The sequence below is a fragment of the Aythya marila genome (genome assembly GCF_965140915.1).
Source record: "Aythya marila genome assembly, chromosome: 3".
Classification (NCBI taxonomy): Eukaryota; Metazoa; Chordata; class Aves; order Anseriformes; family Anatidae; genus Aythya; species Aythya marila.
This window is the reverse complement of record NC_139044.1, coordinates 88,058,131-88,079,677: the sequence shown is the minus strand read 5'-3', so window position 1 is coordinate 88,079,677 and position 21,547 is coordinate 88,058,131.

The following is a 21,547-nucleotide window of genomic DNA, read 5'->3' as shown; positions in this document are numbered from 1 at the left end:
AATACTGCATATTGAAGAGATGAATTAGGCAGAGTAAGCAAGTATGCTGATGAAAAAGTTCCATAGAAGTTAATGACATTATATATAAAGAAATGCCTTAAAACCCCACAGAACTTGCTGAAAAGTATTTTTTTTTTTAAATTTATTTTGCAACTAATATTTAGGGTTTCTTTTAATCAATGTATTGTATTCTATATCAGGAATCTGTTTTTAGACTATGTAAACTGTTAGTTTTAAATAATTGCTGCAGAAACAGATGTATTGACTTCATCCTTGCTAATTTTCTTAAGAGAGCTTTGCATATTTTAATTGCTGGAGAAGCACCTGTAAAAATATACAGAATAAATGAGTTCCTTCGCATGCCCAGCCTTGTGGAGATGAGCTTTCCTGTTTGTAAGCTGAATGTGATACACTTGAAAGAGGTGGGAATGTATTACAGTCAGTGAGTAAGTGCTAGAGGGCCAAAGTTGGGGAGCAAGTGATCACAACATGTATGGAGAGAGAAAGTACAGCTAAAGATCATTGGGTCTTACCCTGCATCTCAGATGACTAAAATGCAACTATAATTGTACTTTCAATTTTCCCACAGAGCCTATTTAATAAGGACAAGCCTGTCTGCTTCTAGAGAAAAAATTCCCTTAGAATCTCACTGAAAATTTGATTTTAGGAACCAGCAAAGAAAGTAAGCCGTATTATAGAAGTAGCTCCTTTAATATGTACTCATAATTATTCTTTTTTATATATTTTGAGTAAATGTTTATGTAGAAACTTGTCTGTTATCTATGAACTATTTCAAAATATTAAAAAAACATGATGTGGAACAGAAAGCAGTGTTCTGTATTTTATTACTGAATTCTGGGAGCATGCATCGCTGATCAACACTAAGCAAGTGTCATAAACATGCAGAGACACAATGCTAATCCAAAAAGTCTGCAAACTTGAATCTTTATATGTGGGCAGAACTCATGGTGATCAGTGCAGCGTTACGATGCTCAGGTCATGCTCTGCAAAAACTTACGCATGTTGAATAACTTTGTTCACATGCACAGTCTGATTAAGTCTGCAAACCACTTCTTACCATATTGTTATTATAAAGAATATGCTACCATTTAGAGAAGATGGAAAACTCAGTTCCTCTGAGAATCAATCTAATTTTTAATGGAAATTGCAATATTTCTTAAACTTGCTTTCAGATAAGATTAGCAATGAAATGTGCAGCAGTAAAAAAATAGTAATTACGGTATTCACTAAAATACATAAGTGATCACCTCAATTGTATTAATGAGTTGTATATTGAATAGTTTAATGGCAAATATTTTCATGGGAAGATTGCCCAGAAAAGAGACTGATGGTTTCATTTCCCTACTTTGAGGAGATTTTAACCCAGAATTTTTGTCCATTTCCATAATACATAAAACATCAATACAGGGAGTACGCAGGGTCTCCCTTCTTCTCTTGATACAGTTTTTAATGTTTGGAGGTTGCCTCAAACAAGAAGCTACAGCATGTTATTGCCCTTGTAGTATTTTATACGCAGTGGAAGGGTACCAATGAAGAGACCAAAGCAGGCAGCTCTCTGAGAATACTATTTGCTGGGGGAGAGGAGCCAGGCAGCATATGCTACAATACCAGTAATGGGAAGTCTCAGTTGAGATCCTAGTTCTGAATCAGGTGCAGAGTGGATCTAATTACTTTCCAAAGCTACAGTTTTAAAATGGCCCTGGCAGTTCCTATCTCTGCATCATGTGAGTTTATCAGGAAAGGGAATGCCCAAATTCAGCCCTCTGCCTTGCTGAAGGTGCACTCTGCTCTGCACTCTTGGTGAGCATCCTAAGCACAAGGCAATAAATTGCAACACAGATTACTGGCAGAGACTAAATTGGAAATTTTTGTTTTCCTTTTCTTTCTGTTATTGCAATAAAAAAGCCCTGGAACCATGTTGCATTCATGTCACTGCACTTCTAAAGAAATGTACTCATCCATCACCTCTGTGCTTTTGCAATCCCTCCCACGGTTTGTGAAGCCTACAAATGCTGCCTGCCCCGTTCTAGTGACCAACTCCAAAGCACACAGATCAAGGTCAAGTTTTGGAAGTTATTTTCAACTTTCTTACTGCTTATTCCAAGCTTTACATTTGATCTATAAAACCCTTTTAGTCATTCTTAGTTTGCTAATCTGAATAGTAGATATGTGTGATCTATCGTAAAACCTACCTACATGTATACATCTGACAGAAGCTTACCTATCTTCCCAGCAAGTGCAGGGAATTTCTGCGTCAATCAGTTCAGAGAAGACGGCACCCTTAGGGCTGGCAAGAGTAGTACTTGCTTTGTCTCAAGTCCGTTCCCCCAGCCAAAAACACTTGCAAACTCCTTAGCTATCACAACAATTGCAAGTGCTTAAAAACCCATATTTGGGAAATATTTCACTTACCTGACTCTCACATTTATTTTGCATTTAAATTGTGATTACATTAGGGGAAATGCAGTTCTCTGCTCTTAATGACACACAGTTAATGGGCTAAACTAATTAAAACAGGGGTTTTAACCTTCCTTAGCTCATATCTTAGGCAAAACTCTCTTCACCTGTTAAAATACATTAGACCACATTTGCTTAAATATGACTTGAGATACAGCTTCAGACTTAAGCACACTCTAGGGGTTTCTAGGGAAATTTATAATACACCTCAGCAGTAACTAAGGCTCAGTTGTAAGTATTTTGTCATCTATGTAATCCTCCTGAGGGTGATAGAAGTTTCCACAGCACAGATTTTAGGATGAAGTCCGGAGTTTAAAGGCCTTGTCAATATATAGAACGCCTTGGGGAGAAAAAGATAGCACGGTTATTTTTAAAGTTAAAAATAATTCAGAGAGACTTTTCCTGTCTCCCAGTTAGAGGAGAAAGAAAATTAATAAAATGACAAATAAAAATCTTTCTTTCTTTCTCCAGTACTTCCTGTCACCCAAATGCCTAGTCATGTGTTGACCCTAACTGCAGTGTATCACAGAAGGCAAGAAGTGAAAGGGCACCAGCATGGCACATACAAACCAAGTGTCCTGATACTTGAGGGCTGAAAGAGGAATAAAATGGCACCAAGTTGGGGCATATAGTCATGGAAGTAAAATAATTAATTTCTAGTAATTTACAGGTTTAACAAAGCTACCACAGAGATAATCCTGGGACTCCTCTATTGGATCTAAGATTCCCTCTTGAAAGTTGAAATAAGAAGTAACTTTCTTGTCTGTGACTTATTTCTAGTGATATTGTAAGATAAAGAACTTCCAAAGAAACTTAATAAATGCAGCTCTCGGAGGTTTAACTAAGAGGCTCATCACCACTACCTGCATTGACCCAGTGGAGATGGTTTAATTATGCATAAGGTGGGCAGGGAAAAATTAAGCTTTAGATGTTTGTTAGGTGTAAGTGCCTTACAATGCAGGTATATTTATATATAGAAGTCACTCTTTTACCAGGAGGATTGTAAGGACATTGTATGGACATTAGACAGGAAAGGCATGATTATTTTGCTTAGTTCAAATGTTTTGTGTATTTTTTAGAAGTATTTTTGTATGTGGTGAAATGCAAAGCTGAGATGTGACAGCAGTGGAACAATGAAAATTTAAATGTTGAAGTTAGTTTGATATAGTAATAAATACTAATAAATGCTTAGAAAAAATACTTGCAAAGTACATAAAATAAGATTCAAAAGGCATGATTAGAAAGGTGATTCTCTCTGGAGTTTTTCCTCAGTTTTCTTCCACCTAAACATAAATTAGTGCAGCATCTGTAACACTGTAAAATGTTCAGTGGCCAAGCTTACAATGAAGATACCATTGTGGTTATAGTTTTCAATGTGAAAAATAAGTCCCAGGGAAACATCAGGAACTAACGTTTTTTATTTTGAAAACTTGACCTTTTATTTTTCTTCTGTCCCTGAGTAAGGACCCCCATTCTAGTGAAGAAACTGAAGACATACAGCAGTTTTCAGTGTTCTGGCATATCGCAGAATCGTAGAATCATGAAATCAGAGAATGGCTTGGGCTGGAAGGGACCATGAACACCATCTAGTTCCAACCCCCCTGCCATGGGCAAGGACACCTCCCATCAGACCAGGATGCCCAAAGCCCCATCCAGCTTGGCCTTGAGCACCTCCAGGGATGGGGCATCCACAGCTTCTCTGGGCAGTCTGTGCCACTGCCTCACCACCTACATAGAGAAGAATTTCCTCCTAACCTCTAATCTAAATCTCCCCTCTTTTAGTTTAAAACTATTCCTCCTTATCCTATCACTATCCCTTTTTCCAGTCACCAGGGACTTCAGCTGACTGCCAGGACTTTTCAGATATGATGGAGAGAGGCTTGCCAACTTCATCAGCCAGTTCCCTCAGGACCCTGGGATAGATGTCATCAGGCCTCACAGACTTGTACCTGTTCAGTTGCACTGGATGGTCTCTAACCTGCTCTTTGCTTACAGTGGGAGGGACTTTGATACCCCATCTACAGGTTCAGGGAACCAAGAAACATTGGCAGCCTGGCTGGCAGTGAAGACTGAGGCAAAGAAGTTGTTGAGTACCTCAGAAGTTGTTGAGTACCTCCATGTCCGTCATTACCAGGTCACCCTTCTCATTTATCAGAGGGGGAACACTCCTCAGCCTTTCTTTTCTGGCCAATGTAACTATAAAATGACCCTTCTTTTTATTCTTTGCATCTCTTGCCACGCTCAGTTCCACCTTTTCCTTGGCTTTCCTTACTCCATCCCTGCACATCCAGACAGAATCCCTGTATTCTTCCCAGGCCTTCTTCCCTATTTCCACTGCCTGCGCAATTCTGTCCTACACCTCAGTTTGACCAACAGGCCCTTGCTCAGCTATGCTGGTTTCCTGCCCTCCCTGCTTGATTTCTTACACATGGGAATGGAGAGCTCTTGCATATCCATCTAAAAGTCTGATTTAAAGGTTGGATTTTCAAAGAAGTTAGTCAAATTACTTACAGAATGAAAGAATACTGTATAAGCAAGACCATGAATAGTGGGCAACCAGAAAATTCTGAAGTAAAAGTCAAAAAAGCCAGTCATAAGGCTAGTGTCAGGGAGAACTAGTCAAATGGGGAAAAGAGGAGAGGTGTATTTTAAAATGAGAATGACAGATGAGATAGCTAGTTGATATCTGCCTCCTATGATGTTAGAGAACTAGCATCACATTGCTCACAGATGATATTGGAAATGCAGCGTGAGAGGTGATGAGATTTGGGAGGGATTTTGGAGTCAGACACAGAAGGATTTTGGAAACAAAAGGCACCTTTAAATTGATTGTGATGTGAATGAGGGAGAACCAGGAGAATTGTTTGAAAGTGGGAGCAGTACGGTGACTTTCTCCTCAAACACAGGAAAGAAAGCAGTGATGTTCTGTCTGAAGTGCAGCACAGACTGCAATTATTTCCTGAGAGCTTGGAGAATAATCCAAAACCAGAGATGAGAATTTCGTAGTGTCAGTTGTGCTGATCATAGGTGGAGAATATTGTTTACTTTGGTACTACGGGCTGTAAAACTTCCTAAAAATGCTGAAAGCAGCAGACTTCATTTGCCTTTCAGTAAGCAAAAATACAGCTTACACATGCATGCTGGACTGTTAGATGCCTGCAAAACTGGATGTCTTCCTGAAGATTTGATCATGTTGCTGCTGCTAGCAAATTTCTAAATAAGCTCATATGAAAAGGAAGCTCAGGATTAAGTATTATTCCAAAGTTACAGAAGGAGGCAATTTGACAACTGGTATTTAAGGAAAGATGAATGGGAATGGATTCACAGGATCTTTTACTGAAGAGACTGAAGACACTGCAGTACTCACAACACATGAATAAACAAGCCCAAAAAGGCGATTAGGACTGCTTTAAGGAAGATAGGGGCTGCAAGTTGAAAAGAGAGAATTGGTAGGAATCAAAATGTAGGTACTCTTGTACTATTTTCAGCACTGAAATATGTGTTCAGAAATAAAGCAAGCAAAAATAAAACCTTACGCTAGAGCTTTTTTGCCACTTTTGGGTGGAGTTGTAAACTGCAAATCAAAACAATTCTTTTATGAAAATTCTCCTTTATCTGATAAGTCTCTATTTTAATGTTATTTCATAATATAGTCTCAATTTAAAATAGTAAAAGGAATATTAAATATAAACAATATTAAAAGGAAACTTAAAATCATTATGTGTATCTTTATATTCACTAGACACTTTCAGTTGGAAATTATGGCACAATGTGAAACATCTATTAAGAGCATTCACATTGAAGTTATACTGCAGGTTTTGCTGGGCTGTACAGTGAAAAAAAAAAAAAAAAGACATTTTTTCATCCAAATGTTTGCAGATCTAATAAACAGCTTAACTGACGTGTGATTGTGAAAACAGCAGATCTTTGGAGATTATAGGACAGTATTTTTTCCATGGAAAGGTTTCAATAAGTTTAAAAACTTATTTCTGAGAGTCACATTTGTCCAGAGAACTGAAGTGGGCTTTGTATTCGGTATGCTGAGACAAGGCCAAACGGCACAGCTCTGACTTTGAGTATTGGGTTCCAGTGTTACCAGTAAGGAAAGGAGACTTGGAAAATGCATTTTCTGGAGCTACTCTATGTTTCGTACTGTGGAGCTGAACTCAGACAGTGTATGGAAAGGATCAAGTTTGTGACCCTACTATATCACACCAGAGAGCCTCCAGAGCTTATGAACCTCCATGGTGATGGAGGATATATTTATTTTGCAGATATCATGGGTAAAATATGAAATCTGTATTGTATAATATATATTTGGTAATGCAAAGCTGTCTCGTGCTGTAATCAGTAAGATACAGGCAATTCCAAATCCCCTGCCGTCCCTGCCCTTTTTCTTTTATTTTTTCCACGTTTTTCATCTTTCTCATCAGTTTTCCCACCCCTTCTCCCTGCCCTGAGTTTCCATTTTCATACAGTGGGCTTCATGAATAAATTGGCAATTCAGCATTTCAAAATGATGGAAAAATCAAGAACATAACATAGTATCAGTTTCATCATATTTGATTAGCTACTTCTGCCAGTTAATTCCATAGATGAACTCTACTAAAGATAGAATTTAAAGAAAAGGTAGTTAATGTCTGGAAATCAGTACCCCTAGAGTTTTGTAGGCATATAGTTACCTTTATTATCTTTTCTGCTTACGTTCTTTTCTACTTTTGCATTTTTGAAGGAAATATTTTAATATATACCATTTATTCATAAGTTGTTGGAAGTTCAGTTATTCTTTTCACTTTGAAAAAAAAAACAAAGGCTTTTGTGGCTGCAATATTGTGGATGAATGATGTCTTTAACCAGTAGAAATGCTTCAAAGCAGGTTGACAGGAGGACGCTAGGTTTTCTGAAATGCTTTCTGATTGAATATGAGATATGGGAGCATCCAACTTGCTTTAACAATGAAAACTTTTTTTTTTCCAGTGTAAAAATAGATCACAGTGCAATGACCCCTGAGGGAGAGAAAGGATGAAAAAGACATAAGTGTGTTTCTCTAAAATCCTGACTATATTGTTACCATCTGTGTCAACGATGACCAAATGCGAATTGCACCACTTCCTGTGTTCTTTGAATTAAGGCTCCGTGTGTGCTACACTGTTTTGACCTCTTCAAAATTTTGTAATTTAATTAGCAGTTTCTTTTTCCTTATCCAGCTCATTTTGAAGGGGAAAGAAAGAACAGACCTTTACCACTGTGAAAACGCTTCACTCTTTTCTGAGTCACTACATATTTTGAATGCAGTTTTTATGAATGCATTATTGTATGAATTTAAAGCAGAAGGATGTAGAAACAATAAGCACTATTAACCAATGGGGATTAAAAACTATCTGAGTTGGCTAGGAAAAAATTTGCTCCTCAGTCACTAATTTATAGACTTGCCAGGGGATTTGCCCAGCTGCACCTGCCTTAGCAAAGCGTTCAAATGTGAATTAGTTAGTGCAAAAAGTTGGCAGAAGAATAGGGAGTTTTTCACCTCAAGGTCACTGGTTAGAATCAGGGCAAGCTGTTAATGATTTATGCTGTTATGGTCTGATAGTTCAGAATAAATGTGTCTATATTCAAAAAAACCCACCCTTTTCTAACTGACATAATTTTTACAGGAATACTCAAGTATCAGGCGTGCGCCTTAGCTGCCTAAAAGTTTGGTGTCCTGGCTAATCTCGTTGTCTAGGCTTCATCTGTAATCCATCGGGAGAGGGATTTTCAGAGTGATTCATAATCTTCTAAGATATGTCTAAAACAGATGAGATGACTCATCCTCTGGAAGTACCTGCCACTTTGTTGACGACAGAGGGAGACCTAGATGACTAACTTACCCTAGATAGCTCAATTCTGGACTGCTAAGTAATAAGAAAGAGATCTCAGCACCCATGTCTTTTTCTTCTAATGAAAGGTGGCTGAAGTATGCAGGCATGATGAAAAGGTCTGGAAGACCATTGGTCGTGTGGAATATGCTGAAAAGATGTGGGACTGCATTGCTGCCCTGCTGTATCCTGCATGAATATTTTGATTTTATTTTTTTGGTGAATTAATCTACATTGAGGAGAGGAAAAGATGTTCCTTTGTCTTAAAAATGCTGCTGGAAAAGGATATGTAATTTGTGTTACACAAAAGTATGAAGCAATGGGCTTGATATTTATTCTGTATAAATTCCCATTATTGAAATAGTTTTGTATTTACGCCAGTGGAATTAGATGTAAAATCCATTACGCTTGATATTTATATTCGAAAAGGTTGTTCACATGCTGCCTAAGTACAGCATGGACTTTAAAGATCTGCAGGGGTATGTACACAATACTACTCTACTGCTTCAGATACACAGAATATGGTAGGGATTTTTTGCAGAACTTGCAACAATTAAAATTTAATCTCATTAGTATTTAATGAAATACAGTGACTTGGCCAGTTTGGAAGTTGTGACATATCAGTGCATATTCAGGAAGTATTCACAAAACCTGATTTTAAATACTGACCTCACTTTCTAAATAAGGAATTTAGATAGCTGTAACCAGTGGAGAAGAGCTGGCACCTCCAGGGAACAATTCAGAGCAACCAAGGTGAGCACTAAGTTAGTGCTCTGGATTGCACTTTGAAAGATTTATATTACTGCCTAGCTTGAATATTCTCAAATAACCTTTGAGAAACTTATCCTTCTATATTTGCGATAGAGGAAGCCTAGCCTGATTTTGTAGGCTGGTAGAGTGGGCAACATGAATACTACCCTTATTGTTTCCTATCATCATTTTTAGTACAGCAGTATGTTGTCAGCTCAGAGCAGAACATTTTTATGAACATACTTAGAATATATTTCTGAACCTCAGGCTTCGTTTGTATTACAGGTGTTTGCTGCATGGTTAATGTTTATAGCATTCTCGGTTTTAAACTTTTTTTTCCCTGTTTTCATTTAATTTACTGAGTACCCCCCACATGCCCAGAATAGGCAGCAAAATCCATTTGGTCTTCTCACCAAGTTTGTCTTCATTTTGCATGCTCCCTGGCTGCATCATAAACAATTCTAATCTCTCCTATATCTGCAGGGCCTTCAGTACTGAGCTGCTGACTGGCACAGACACGGCAAGCAAAACTCATTTAATGTTGCATTCAGATTGTTAGAATGCAATGTTTGGGATCAGTCTGACAAATCTTATATTCTCCTGTTGGTCAACAGCTGCTTTAGCTAAAGCACTATAGTCCTACTGTAGCTTTGAAAGTACAATAACTACGGTTAGATATTGCTCTGCTCAGATTGTTCTGAGCTTAGAAATTCAGTTGGTTGAATTAATTTGCTATGATTTGGAAAACGATCTGCAGAGTTTAGGAGCATATTGACATGTTAAAATGAGATCCGTGGATTTTCCTTTCTTTTAATATGAAAGTTTTAAGTTTACAGGTAAGGGGCAAAATCAGTGAAGGGTGAAGGGAATGCACAGAACAAAGAGCTGCCTTGGCCAATCTCCATTACATACAGAGAGAAAACCTCAAGATAGGGAACATTACTTTCTTTCTGGGGGAGGTTTCAAGAATTTCTGGGAGAAAAAGAGGCACTGTACAAAAAGACGAGGGACAACTCAATGTGTTGTACACTGGGCATTGTCTTACAGCGAATGGGTTTAGCTGACAAAATTACTTCAATATGGTAACCATAAGAAATAGTGCATGCATTCACTGAAGACAGTAAACAACCTTGAATCTGTTGGATAAGTTCAAATTCTACTCTTAGATAATTCTTGTTTTAAAGGCGAGGGTAAAATTGCAAAGGACATAAGGGTGTATCCAGGGGAACAAGAACATAATTTATAGTCGCCGGAGCTGTTTGATGAGGCTCACTTACCAGATACCTGATAACAAGGAAGAACCAATCTGTCACTGTATGGTTCCATAGAGAAGATTTGTCTAAAACAGGGAGCATTAAACTGGCTAATGGAAATTACTTGAGCACCTACTGAATTAATTTTCATTTTAAACATGATATTGTTTAAAGATAACAACCGGCTGGACAGCATGTCAGGTTTTGTATCTGAGCGCATCTGTTAAAAAGGACTGTGAGAAGTTTGCTGGTTTGGAATAGAAACCTGCCTGTGTTGTCAGTTAACATCTCCCCTTCCTAGGGCAAAGCTTGAAGTGATGCATAATATAGTTAGGGCTAGGGTGTGAGCTCCTGCCACCATTACCTCATCCAAACTGCTATCATTTAATCAAGAAATGTAATTGTTTCTCCAGCGCGTGATTAAAGTGGCTCATTATATTTGATCTTTTTGGTACCATAAGAAAACTGCTATTGCTAGCTCAGAAGACTTTGGCAAATGAAGAGACTGCTTGTTTGGAGTGTTCCTCTGTCAGTTTGAAATCCCCATACTAGGGCTCCGAACTTGCTGTGAGTGCTCTGCAGTAGTACCAAGAGAGCTGAAATAATCAACAATGGGAGCCTTTTATCTTGTGTCTGAAATCCATAGATAGAAAGTGAATGTATATATAAATATTTCTCTTTAATATTTCACATCATGCTTCCACTTAAGAAGTTTAAAGTTCTTTCACTGCGAGTGGACATAAGCCAAACCAAGCCACAGGATTAATCATAAATAATTTACATGAAATCCCTCTACTAAAATATCCCACAATTTCATAAAGAATGAACACATGTTCTGAGAATACATAAGGATTGCTAAAATTAGCTTGCTTTAACACGCCTGGGAACAACACATGAAGCTGCTGTTGCAGTTTTTCTGACATAGCTGATCATATTGCTAACTGTTCACAACAATTAACCACCTTTTTTTCTTTTTCTTTTTCTTTTTTTTTTTCTTAGAACTGCTTCCAGATTAAGAAAAAAAAAAAATCTGCTGAAAATTCCGAACAATGTTGACTGGTAAAGGCTATAGAACAACTATTGCTGAAATAAACAGGATTAGTTTGGGATTACTTCCTCTACAAAGACTCTGCAGCAGTGCCTTACTCCTCCTTGCTGAGAAACGTCAACCCTTTCAGGTCTCCATGGTTATCTCACAGAATGAAAAGTAAAAGCATTCTGGGATGATTATATAAAGACTTGTAAAGGGTAAGTGCAAACTGAAAAACAGTGTTTGAGGACTGAACAGTGCATTTTCAGATGGCTGAGTATGTGCGTGTATGGTTAGAGAGATGAAGAGCAGCCCTAAGCTGTCTGCCATCGGACAGACATTGGTTTTGGGAAGGTACAGAACAGGTTTCAGTGATTTATCAGTGAACGTTTTAAATATGTACATATTGGTTTGATTAAGGCTACAAGACACGATAAGTAGCTGAATTTTATGTGGAAACTACATCAATGGTTCAATTATTAAAATAATACATCAGCAAAGCACAAAATATCTAATATTCCTAAAACACCTGTACAAAAGAGATTTAAGAACATAGTTAAAAGGATAGGCTTGCATATGGATGTGCATACCATTAAGGCTGGGGAACTGTGGATTTCTGCCATGTTCTGTAAGTGTAAGATACATAAATTAGAATTGCTTAGGGATAGTGTTGCTTGCATGAATCGCTTCTCCGCTGTTTTTAATTTATGAATAAATGAGCATGATGTGACTACCCCTGTCTCGTATTGATCTCAAACTGCAGAAAATATCCTGTATGCAGTGGCTTGCAGATATATAATATCCATAAGTTATGGTTCTCAGTATTGATTACAGGTATGTTATGTTTACAGACAACTCAAAGCTGGGAGGGCTGAAATATACCCAGGAGAGGTTTAATATTGAGTTGGAGAAATAGACTGAGAAAATCAGGATGCAGTTCAGGAACAAATTCAAAGTGCTGCTCCATTTAGATGATACTTCTTATCTAAAATGTAGGCATGAGGAATGGATAGTGGTGCTTAGGTTAAGCATGAGTCAACAATGTTGCATTACTATAAAAATAGTAAACATGCTGAGGAGATGTGACAAATCTTCAAGTATTGAAAAGACTTGGAAATAGGAAGAGAAAAACCTAAGAGAATAATAGTACAGAAGTACGAGAGTCTGGAAATATAAAATGGGCTTAAATCATAGGAAATTTTAATTTTAAATATTATTATTAGGTTATTTTTGGTAGGAATGTTGAAAGCACTGGGACTGTGGATGCTTCATGGCTTGCCTGTTTATGAGCTGGTCAGAGAAATATCTGTCAGGAATTACATAGGTATAATTGATTTTGTCTTGAGATTAGATGCATCTTTTGATTCCTACCAGCTCTGTATTCTATTATTCAATATGATAATAAAGCTTTCCATGTTGCTTCATGCTAATATGTGTAAAGATGCAATTGAAAGGGAGCTTAGAGCCTTTGACACTAAGCACTGAATGAGACATACAATTTTCCTCCAACATAAAATCGACTTCTGTTTTCACTGAATAGTCAAACTTCTAATTTAGCTTTGATTTCATATTGCTCTCTCCGTGTCATTCATTCTTCACAATATTACATCTTACCCATAGATTCCTATATCAGAATGATATCTTTGCCATCTTTCTCCTCTTGAGGCTTGGTAGGTTGGGACAACACAAAAAATGAAATTGAAAAGACTGCGGCCTCCAAACTCAATTCAAATCGAAAATACGATGCTGCTGTTAAAAAGACAAAGCATATTCTGTGATGGATTAAATAAATGTCACATGCACTGGAAGTAATTGATCTACCCTAGTTGGTATTGATAGGGCATCAGCTGTGCTACTGTAATGTAACACTCTTAGAGAGAATCCAGAGGACAATAAACAAACATCTGAGAAATATGTGACTGGTAAGAGACAGCAGAATACAGTGCCAAATGTGGAGTGGGGAGCTGTCCCTCTCAGTTAGGTGTCTGACTTGCTCTCTAGCTATATGCGTGTAGCTAAGAGATATAGTGTTTAGTAAGGTGTATATGTACATATCTAGGTACATAAACACTCTTAAGGGAAGGACATTAACTCTTCCAGTCTGTAAAAAGCTCTTATAAATGCAGGAGCTATCACTTGGGCAAGAAGATAGCAGTTTAATTTTTATCAAAAAATATATTCAGTAAGTGTTTATATCTGAAGATTGTTCTAAAGCCATAGAAGCTCCATTGTGATGCTTCTTCTATAATGTTTCTATAGAAAAGTTTTAGAAATAAGTTACCCAAGTATCTTTCAGGGCTGGTCTAGATATACTGATTCTTCTTCTCAACAGGTTCATCCCCATTCAGGGACATTTCCAAAGATAAATTCCTGCGTTTTCTATTATTTTATAGCATTTGCTCTTGGTACTTGAAAGCAACTTTTCTTCCTGTTTTCATTCTGTCACTGTGTTAGGAAGATCTAAGCCAGTGGAAGAGGAGCTTCCAGAAGGTAAGTGCTATTACTGCTGTGTTGTGCTCTTGGACTTCATCACTGTCAGAATATGTAACACGGTGCCACACAGATCCTCTTTGTGGAAGACTTTAATGGTCAGAACACCATGTGTTATTATTAGGACATGTGGAGTGTTTTCGTCTCTGGGGACTCGGTGAAGGATGCTTGCCTGTGCTACACCCAAATCAGCAGGCTCTGTGAGGCAGCTCATACTTCGCATTCTTGCGTTTATGGCCCAACATGCCTATGATGAGACTGCAAAAGGAGAGTACACATAAAATACATACTTTCACACTTGCTCATTGATAGCAAATACTTTTCCCAATCCACAGTTTTGAGGAAATAGACAATTTTAAGAGGAACTTGTATTTTATTCTATATTGCCACAGTAACCAGAAGTCAGGAGAGGCTGCGTTTTGCTGGGCAAAGCACATAAGTCTTAGTTTCTACCTCAGAGCACCTGTATTTTCTCTGATTCCAACTCCTATTTATCTGACAACACCATTTGCTAAAACAAAAGACACTGAGAAATGCCTATTTCACAGTATACCCCTACAGAAATAAAGAGGTGTTGAGGTGTGGATGTATCCAAACCAAAAGGTTTGGTGTAGTTTTCAGTCACCTCACACCACCACCACTACCTCAATCCATGGCGCAAAGATCTTCCCAGACTGAAGCGACTCAGGATTTTGCACAGCTCTTTGGTGCAATCAAAGGGTTTTTGAGAGTGTTGAAAGGAAGGAAGTGTTTACACAAAAGGGAAATTTTAGGTAATTAGCATTATATAGGTTGTGGAACAGATTTTGAGGCTTGCTTTGTGTGTGTGTGTTTTCATAATGAATAGACTGTATTTCCTAAAGCCTACTTTTTATTTTTAAATTCATTTTGCCAGCTTATGTGTGATAGGATATTAAAAGGGTTAACAATGAATATACAGCCTTTATTAAAGAGGGACTTTTGCTCACAAACTGTTACAGTTCAAATGATCCCTGTCCATTTTAAGCAGAGATTGTTTCTGTTTGCATAGCCATAGCCCAAGTAACTCTTTTGTACAGAGTAAATATTTGGATAAAAGGCTGAAGTATGTGCAGTCAGTAATGTCTGTGAAACACTATTGGAAACCTGTCTTTAGTAGAAGTTTCCAAATTTGAGAAATTTAATAGTTTTTTTTCTCAATTTCCTGTGAGACGAAGAAAAATCTAAGAGATTTTTCCCATTATATGTAAGTGACAGCAGGCTCATCTTTTAAAATAATCATCAATTTCCTTATTAGAAGTTCTTACCTGGATTTTTATAGAATTCTTCTAAAACACCATTTATCTTCTATTGAACAGTAAATTCCTTGAAATAATTACATTTTGCTGGAGTGTATTTACATCTTACCTGATCTATCAAGAAGCATCTTTCCATTCTTCTTACTCTCAAATTTCTTCTGGGTTTTATTTTCAGAACTAAAAAGTCACGCTTCTTGTTAACTTTAAGCAACTCTTGCCTAATAGCTGAACATACAACGATACATCTGCAGATAAAATAGTAAATCTGGTATCTGGAGTTTGTTCCTTTTTATTATAGGGTCTCTCAATGGCTACATTCAAAATAATCCCCACAAAAATATGTCAAATATCTATTATGGTTCATTACCTTAATGCAAATCTTAAAATTAGCTGGGAAGTGTACAATGATTAACTATTAGAGAAGGGATATCATTTAGTCTTACAAGGACCTTGTTTAAAGCAACGTATTTTGTACAGAATGCACGTTAATATTGGAAAGTTCAAGTAAGGAAAAATATAGAGGACCTAGATACAATCTGTGATTTGTAAACTGTGAAGAATTAGGCTTTGATTGTCCATAGCATTATAAAGCTCTATCCAAGATGCTTTCCAAAGGAAAATGAAATTTATATTTTCTGTATTCTTCTCTCAACTTTCTTTCCGGCTCCATGCCTCATGCCTATTCCTTTCAAAATGTTTGAATCTAGTGCCATATGTCAACCAAATCTGATGAAGGAGACAACTTTGAGGTATTTTTAATACAAGTTTCATGAAGTAAGTGTTCTGAAGATATTGACGAGTTGGAGAGTGTGCAACAAGTGCAATAAAATGGCTTGGAGACAGACAGTTCAAGAGCACGGTTGTGAGCCCCATACTTGTGAAGAAGGAAATGGAGGTTTGAAAATTGTTGATAAATGTTTAGCCCAGTAAATTGACTTGGTGAATTCCATAGCAGAATTACCTGAAAAGTTCTAGGAGCTTTGCTCAGGTGGTCCTAGGACACCCAGCTAATTCTTGTGAGTGATAGGGATGGAGTGCTGGATGCTAAACTGTCTCCTTTTGGTCACTGTACTTCTGGTACATGTTTAAAGAATGCATGAACCTCCCAGTCTAGAAATATGAGGTGTAGCACTGTCCCTTCTATAGGATCGTCAGTCCATTGCTTGGCACATCGCATTGCTGCATTCATTGTCAAGAATATTCCCACTGCTCTCCTACCCTGCTCCGGTTTCACAGAGCTGGCCATAGCAGCAGCTGAATGAGACACAAAAGCAGAGCAGACCCTCTGTGATGGGGAACTCTATTTTTTTTTCTTTGTGATGTGATTTATTTATTTATTTATTTTGTCAAGTGTGAACTCACAGTCCAAGTAGTATGTTGATTTTTCCCCAAATGTGTTCTCTCCATCCCAATTGTAATTCCTTTTCATGTCTCAGTAATCTGGAGCCGAGTTTGCGTAGCCTTTGGTGCTCATTCCACTGTATTGAAAATGTATACAACATTTTCTTGAACTCGGTCTGCATCTTTCCCTCCTTTAAAGAGGCTTCTGAAGAGGAACATTGAAGCAGTTTTGATGAAAAATTATACAATCGATAACTGCTGTGTAACCACAGATGCACCTTTTTAAAAACCTTTCAAGCTTTCAAAGTGTCCACTTTAACTATATACATCTTTTTAGCCATTTACTGTCAATTTACTTACTATACACATCTTTGGCTCTTCCTTTAAATGAGACCGTCATTGAATTTTACATGCATGGAGATATATGTAAATGCTGTAATGTTTACACATAGACTGCGTTAAAACTGAGGCCTGACTGTGAAGCTGTCTGAAGTCCCAGGAGATACTTGGAAAAAAAATAAAGGGGGGGGGGATTTCAGGAATGAAAATGGAGATAATAAATTATTTGAAGCAAAAGCTCCAAGCTCCATGTGTTTGTGCAGCATCCAGCACAATATCGCCTTGATTATGCCTAGAGCTCTTGAGTCCTGTTATTGTACGTGACAACCCCAGATTATATTATTTATAAACTATAATTTTCCACTTTTTTCCTTTCTTGCCATGAATGTTTTTAATCTTCTCTCAACCTAGCTAAAGTTTTTTTCCCCCTCTTATGAATATGTATCTTCCTATCCATCATATATTAATTTGGAAAAAAAAAAAAAAAGAGAGAAGATAATTTTTAAAAGTTAAATAAACAATAGGTCCTAGTTTTAAACCAACAAAGGCATAATACTCAATATTCCAGGACTGAACCCAGCAATTCATCCTTTGTGGATCCCAGAACTTATTACCAGCTCCAAAATAAATGGGCACAGTCCCAAATACTGAGATTGACTTGTTATCTGTATATGTACTTTTCAGATAACAGACATTAAATAATTCACTATACAAAGTCTTATTTCAATTAAAATGGTAAAACTGATAAAGAAGTTTTCTTTACTTTTGGGAGCAGATCTCTGGCTTGTAATTGCATTAATTACAAATACACACAGTTGAAAAGTTGTTCAAATGCAAATGCCCTTAATGAGAAGAAAGCAACGGGGAGTATCATTTTTAGTTGTTGCAGTTAATGAAAGTATTTGATTTTGGTTTAATTGCACTTTTAATAAAATAAAGTGCTCTCACAGTGATGAGATTTAACTAATACAGCATCATGCAACAGCAGTGCTAGAAATTCCAAAGGTTGGTGATGTTGGTTAGATCAGTCAGCGCCAGGCCATGAGTGGAGAGAGGTGAATCAAGGAGCTCTTGTTCCTGGGCAATGCTATCTGTCATGAGGTGCTGATCTCTGGCTAGCAGCAGTGTGCTAAAGAACATGACCAAAATAAAACACTGGGAAGACATTTTATGCCTTAAAAATCACAGGGGGATGAGTAAATAAAGTTAAGTCTGAAACCCACTGTTTTCATAACTTTGTACCACAGAAGAGGGAGTTGGGAGATCCATTTTGAAAATGTCTGGTTCAGTTTTTCTCTACTGTTTTCAGTGCAATAATTAACTAATCCTTAGGAAAATATCCACACACAATCTAATGTACCCACGTGTTACTTTAAAGCAAAATAAAAACTAAGTCAAAATTGGAAAAATAAATATTTTCCTCCTTTGGTTTGCTTGCTTGCTTGCTTTGAAATGTTTGTGCACTGCAGGAGTCACTTCACAGAAAGTGGTGTGCTGTCGGGGACTGTTAGTGGTGTGCTGTGGGGACTGTTAGCATTAGGTCGGAGGTTGGACTCGATGATCTTGAGGTCTCTTCCAACCTAGAAATTCTGTGATTCTGTGATTCTGTCTTGTGGGCAGCTAGTGTGTACACATTACATGTTGAAGAGCTGCCATCGACGCATGGTCAGCTATGTCTAAACTATTCCTTACAGGCATTTTTTCCACCTTATCTTTAAAAACCTTTTGTGATGGTGGCTTTCCAGGCATGGCATGGTGTACTCTTGTGCTCAATGCAGTTATGGTGCTAAAAACAAGGAAAAGAAATGCCTTTTGAAACTCTCTTCCATGTTACAGAAATAATTTACATCTCCTAGGCTACATTAACCAAAGCCAAAGACTTTTTAATTGTTTTTTTTTTTTTTTTTTTTTTTTTTTTTTTTTTCCCTTGGAAAGATGTTGTTTTCACTCTTTCTAACCGTCATATAGTTGATATTACAAAAGGGTTTGGACTTCCCTAAAGTTTTCTTAATATTTTATGAAGCACTGTGAAGGAATTGCAGCAATTTTCTTCAAAATGATTGGTGGATCATAGAATCATAGAATATCCCAAATTGGAAGGGACCTACAGGGATCATTGAGTCCAACTCCTGGCTCCACACAGGTCTACCCAAAAATCAAACGATATTTCTGAGAGTGTTGCCCAAGTGCCTCTTGAACTCTGGCAGGCTCGGTGCTGTCACCACTTCACTGGGGAGCCTGTCCCAGTGCCCGACCACCCACTGGGTGCAGAACCTTTCCCTAACCCCCAGCCTGACCCTCCCCTGTCCCAGCTCCATGCTGTCCCCTCAGGTCCTGTCGCTGTCCCCACAGAGCAGAGCTCAGCGCCTGCCCCTCCGCTCCCCTCGTGAGGGAGCTGCAGGCCGCCATGAGGCCTCCCCTCAGTCTGCTCTGCTCGGGGCTGAGCAAACCAAGGGACCTCAGCCACTCCTCATACGTCTTCCCCTCTATACCCTTTGCCATCTTTGTTGCCTCATAGGTCTTGCCCTCCAGACCCTTCACCATCTTTGTGGCCCTCCTTTGGACACTCTCTAACAGTTTTATATCTTTCTTATACTGTGGGGCCCAAAACTGCACACAGTGCTGGAGGTGAGGCCACACCAGCACGGTGCAGATCAGGACAATCCCTTCCCCTGACCGGCTAGCAGTGCTGTGCCTGATGCACCCCAGGATGCAGCTGGCCTTCCTGTCCACCAAGGCACACAGCTGGCTCATGTTCAGCTTGCTGTCGACCAAAACCCACAAATCCCTCTCTGCAGGGCTGATCCTTGGCCTCTCGTCCCTCACTCTGTATGTATAGCCAGGGCTTCCCCTTCCCAGGTGCAGAATCTGTCACTTGCTCTTGTTAAACTTCACATGGTTGGTGACTGCCCAGCTCTCTAGTTTGTCCAGATCTCTCTGCAAGGCCTCACCACCTTTGACAGAGTCAATAGTTCCACCCAATTTGGTATCCCCTACAAATTTGCTTAAAATATGGCCCCCAGCTGCAGCTCCGGCCCGGGGCCTGCTCCTGCGGGGGCTCTCCATGGGCTGCAGCCTCCTCCAGGCCACATCCAGCTGCTCCACCGGGGGCTCCTCCACCCATGGGGGGGCTGCAGCGTGGAGATCTGCTCCATGTGGGACCCATGGGCTGCAGGGGGACAGCCTGCTCCACCAGGGGCCTCTCCACAGGCTGCAGGGGAACTGCTGCTGTGTGCCTGGAGCATCTCCTGCCCTCCTGCTGCACTGACCCTGGGGTCTGCAGGGCTGGGTCTCTTTCATTTCTCACCCCTTTCTCCCAGCTGCTTTCACACAGCAGTTTTTTCCCCTTTCTTCAATCTGCTCTTCCAGAGGCCCACCCAGCATTGCTACCTGGCTCAGCGGTGGCCAGCAGTGGGTCCCTTTGGAGCTGGCTCTACTCTGACATGGGGCAGCTGCTGGGCTCTGCTCACAGAGGCACCCCTGCAGCCGTGCCAAGCCCTTGCCACGTAAACCCAGTACACCTCTTGGTACCCATGAGGAGCAGTATCTAAACCTCAATGGGTTACATTTCTTCATATGTGAATTTAGAATACCAAGCTTTCAAACCAGTTCTACAATTCAAAGATGAGTGAAATTCAGAAAGAGTTGTCTGTTTGCAGACATTTATGAACAGGAAACATGTAAAATGTATCAAATAAATAGGAATGTTTTCATTTAACTCTAATTATAATTAACATAGTTGAAGGTGTGATAAAAGGTTCCCATAATAAATCTCAGCTGTTTGCATCATATATAATGAAGAAACAGTTATTTTTAGCATTTCAGCAGAATATAATTTGATATAGTGACAGTGTTAATTTTATATTTTATTTTTTTTCAAAGAAGCAAGTATTTCAGAGGCACGTACATGGCAAATTAATTTTTCATAGATATTATGCATAAATGAAATTTAGAGAAAAAATATGCATATCTTAAATTGAATAGATTCACCATAGAACCCTGATAAGCTTTCACCTGCTGTTAATTTTCTTCTGAGATGAAAACACTACTGAGCAACAAAAACAGATGTCTAAACACATCTTCTTGGAATTTAAGAGAGAGTTTTAAGATTAGAAGTTCTCACAGATTTTGAGTCTAAGCAAAACCCCTGTAGAAGCTCATGGAGATCTCTCATGTAAATTTACCAGAATCCAGTATATAAGGCCACTCACAGGACAGTCTCCATGTTTCACAAAAGAAAAAAAATACAGAGCTCTTGCCCCAAAACTCTTCTTAGTTTTGACAACTTCTGTCACTTTTATTTTTATTTTATTTTATTTTATTTTTTTTTTGGTACACCTAAGAGATAAATGGGGGTTTTATTTAAGTCTCAGACAATCATATTTATCCCAGCTAGTGAGTTTCCTTCACTGTCCATGGGAACAGTATTACAATGCGTGTGGGTAGGTTGGATGGATGTTCAATCTGCTGGGTTTCGTATGAGCTGGGATCAATAAACTGAGTGGCACATACTGCAGAACGCAAGCCTAAACATCCTGCATGTGAGTCTCTTGCCAGGCAGGTATCTGGGACACAGGAGAGAAGGAAAAAAAAATGTTGAAGTATTGCTGCTATGTCATTTTATTGGAGCTTTGGGCTTTTATGTGATCAGAGCACAGCTGGACATTGAGAAGGTGCTTTTTAAAGAAAGCAGCCTGTGCAGGTGTGTTTGCCAGGGAAACGAAAAGGGGG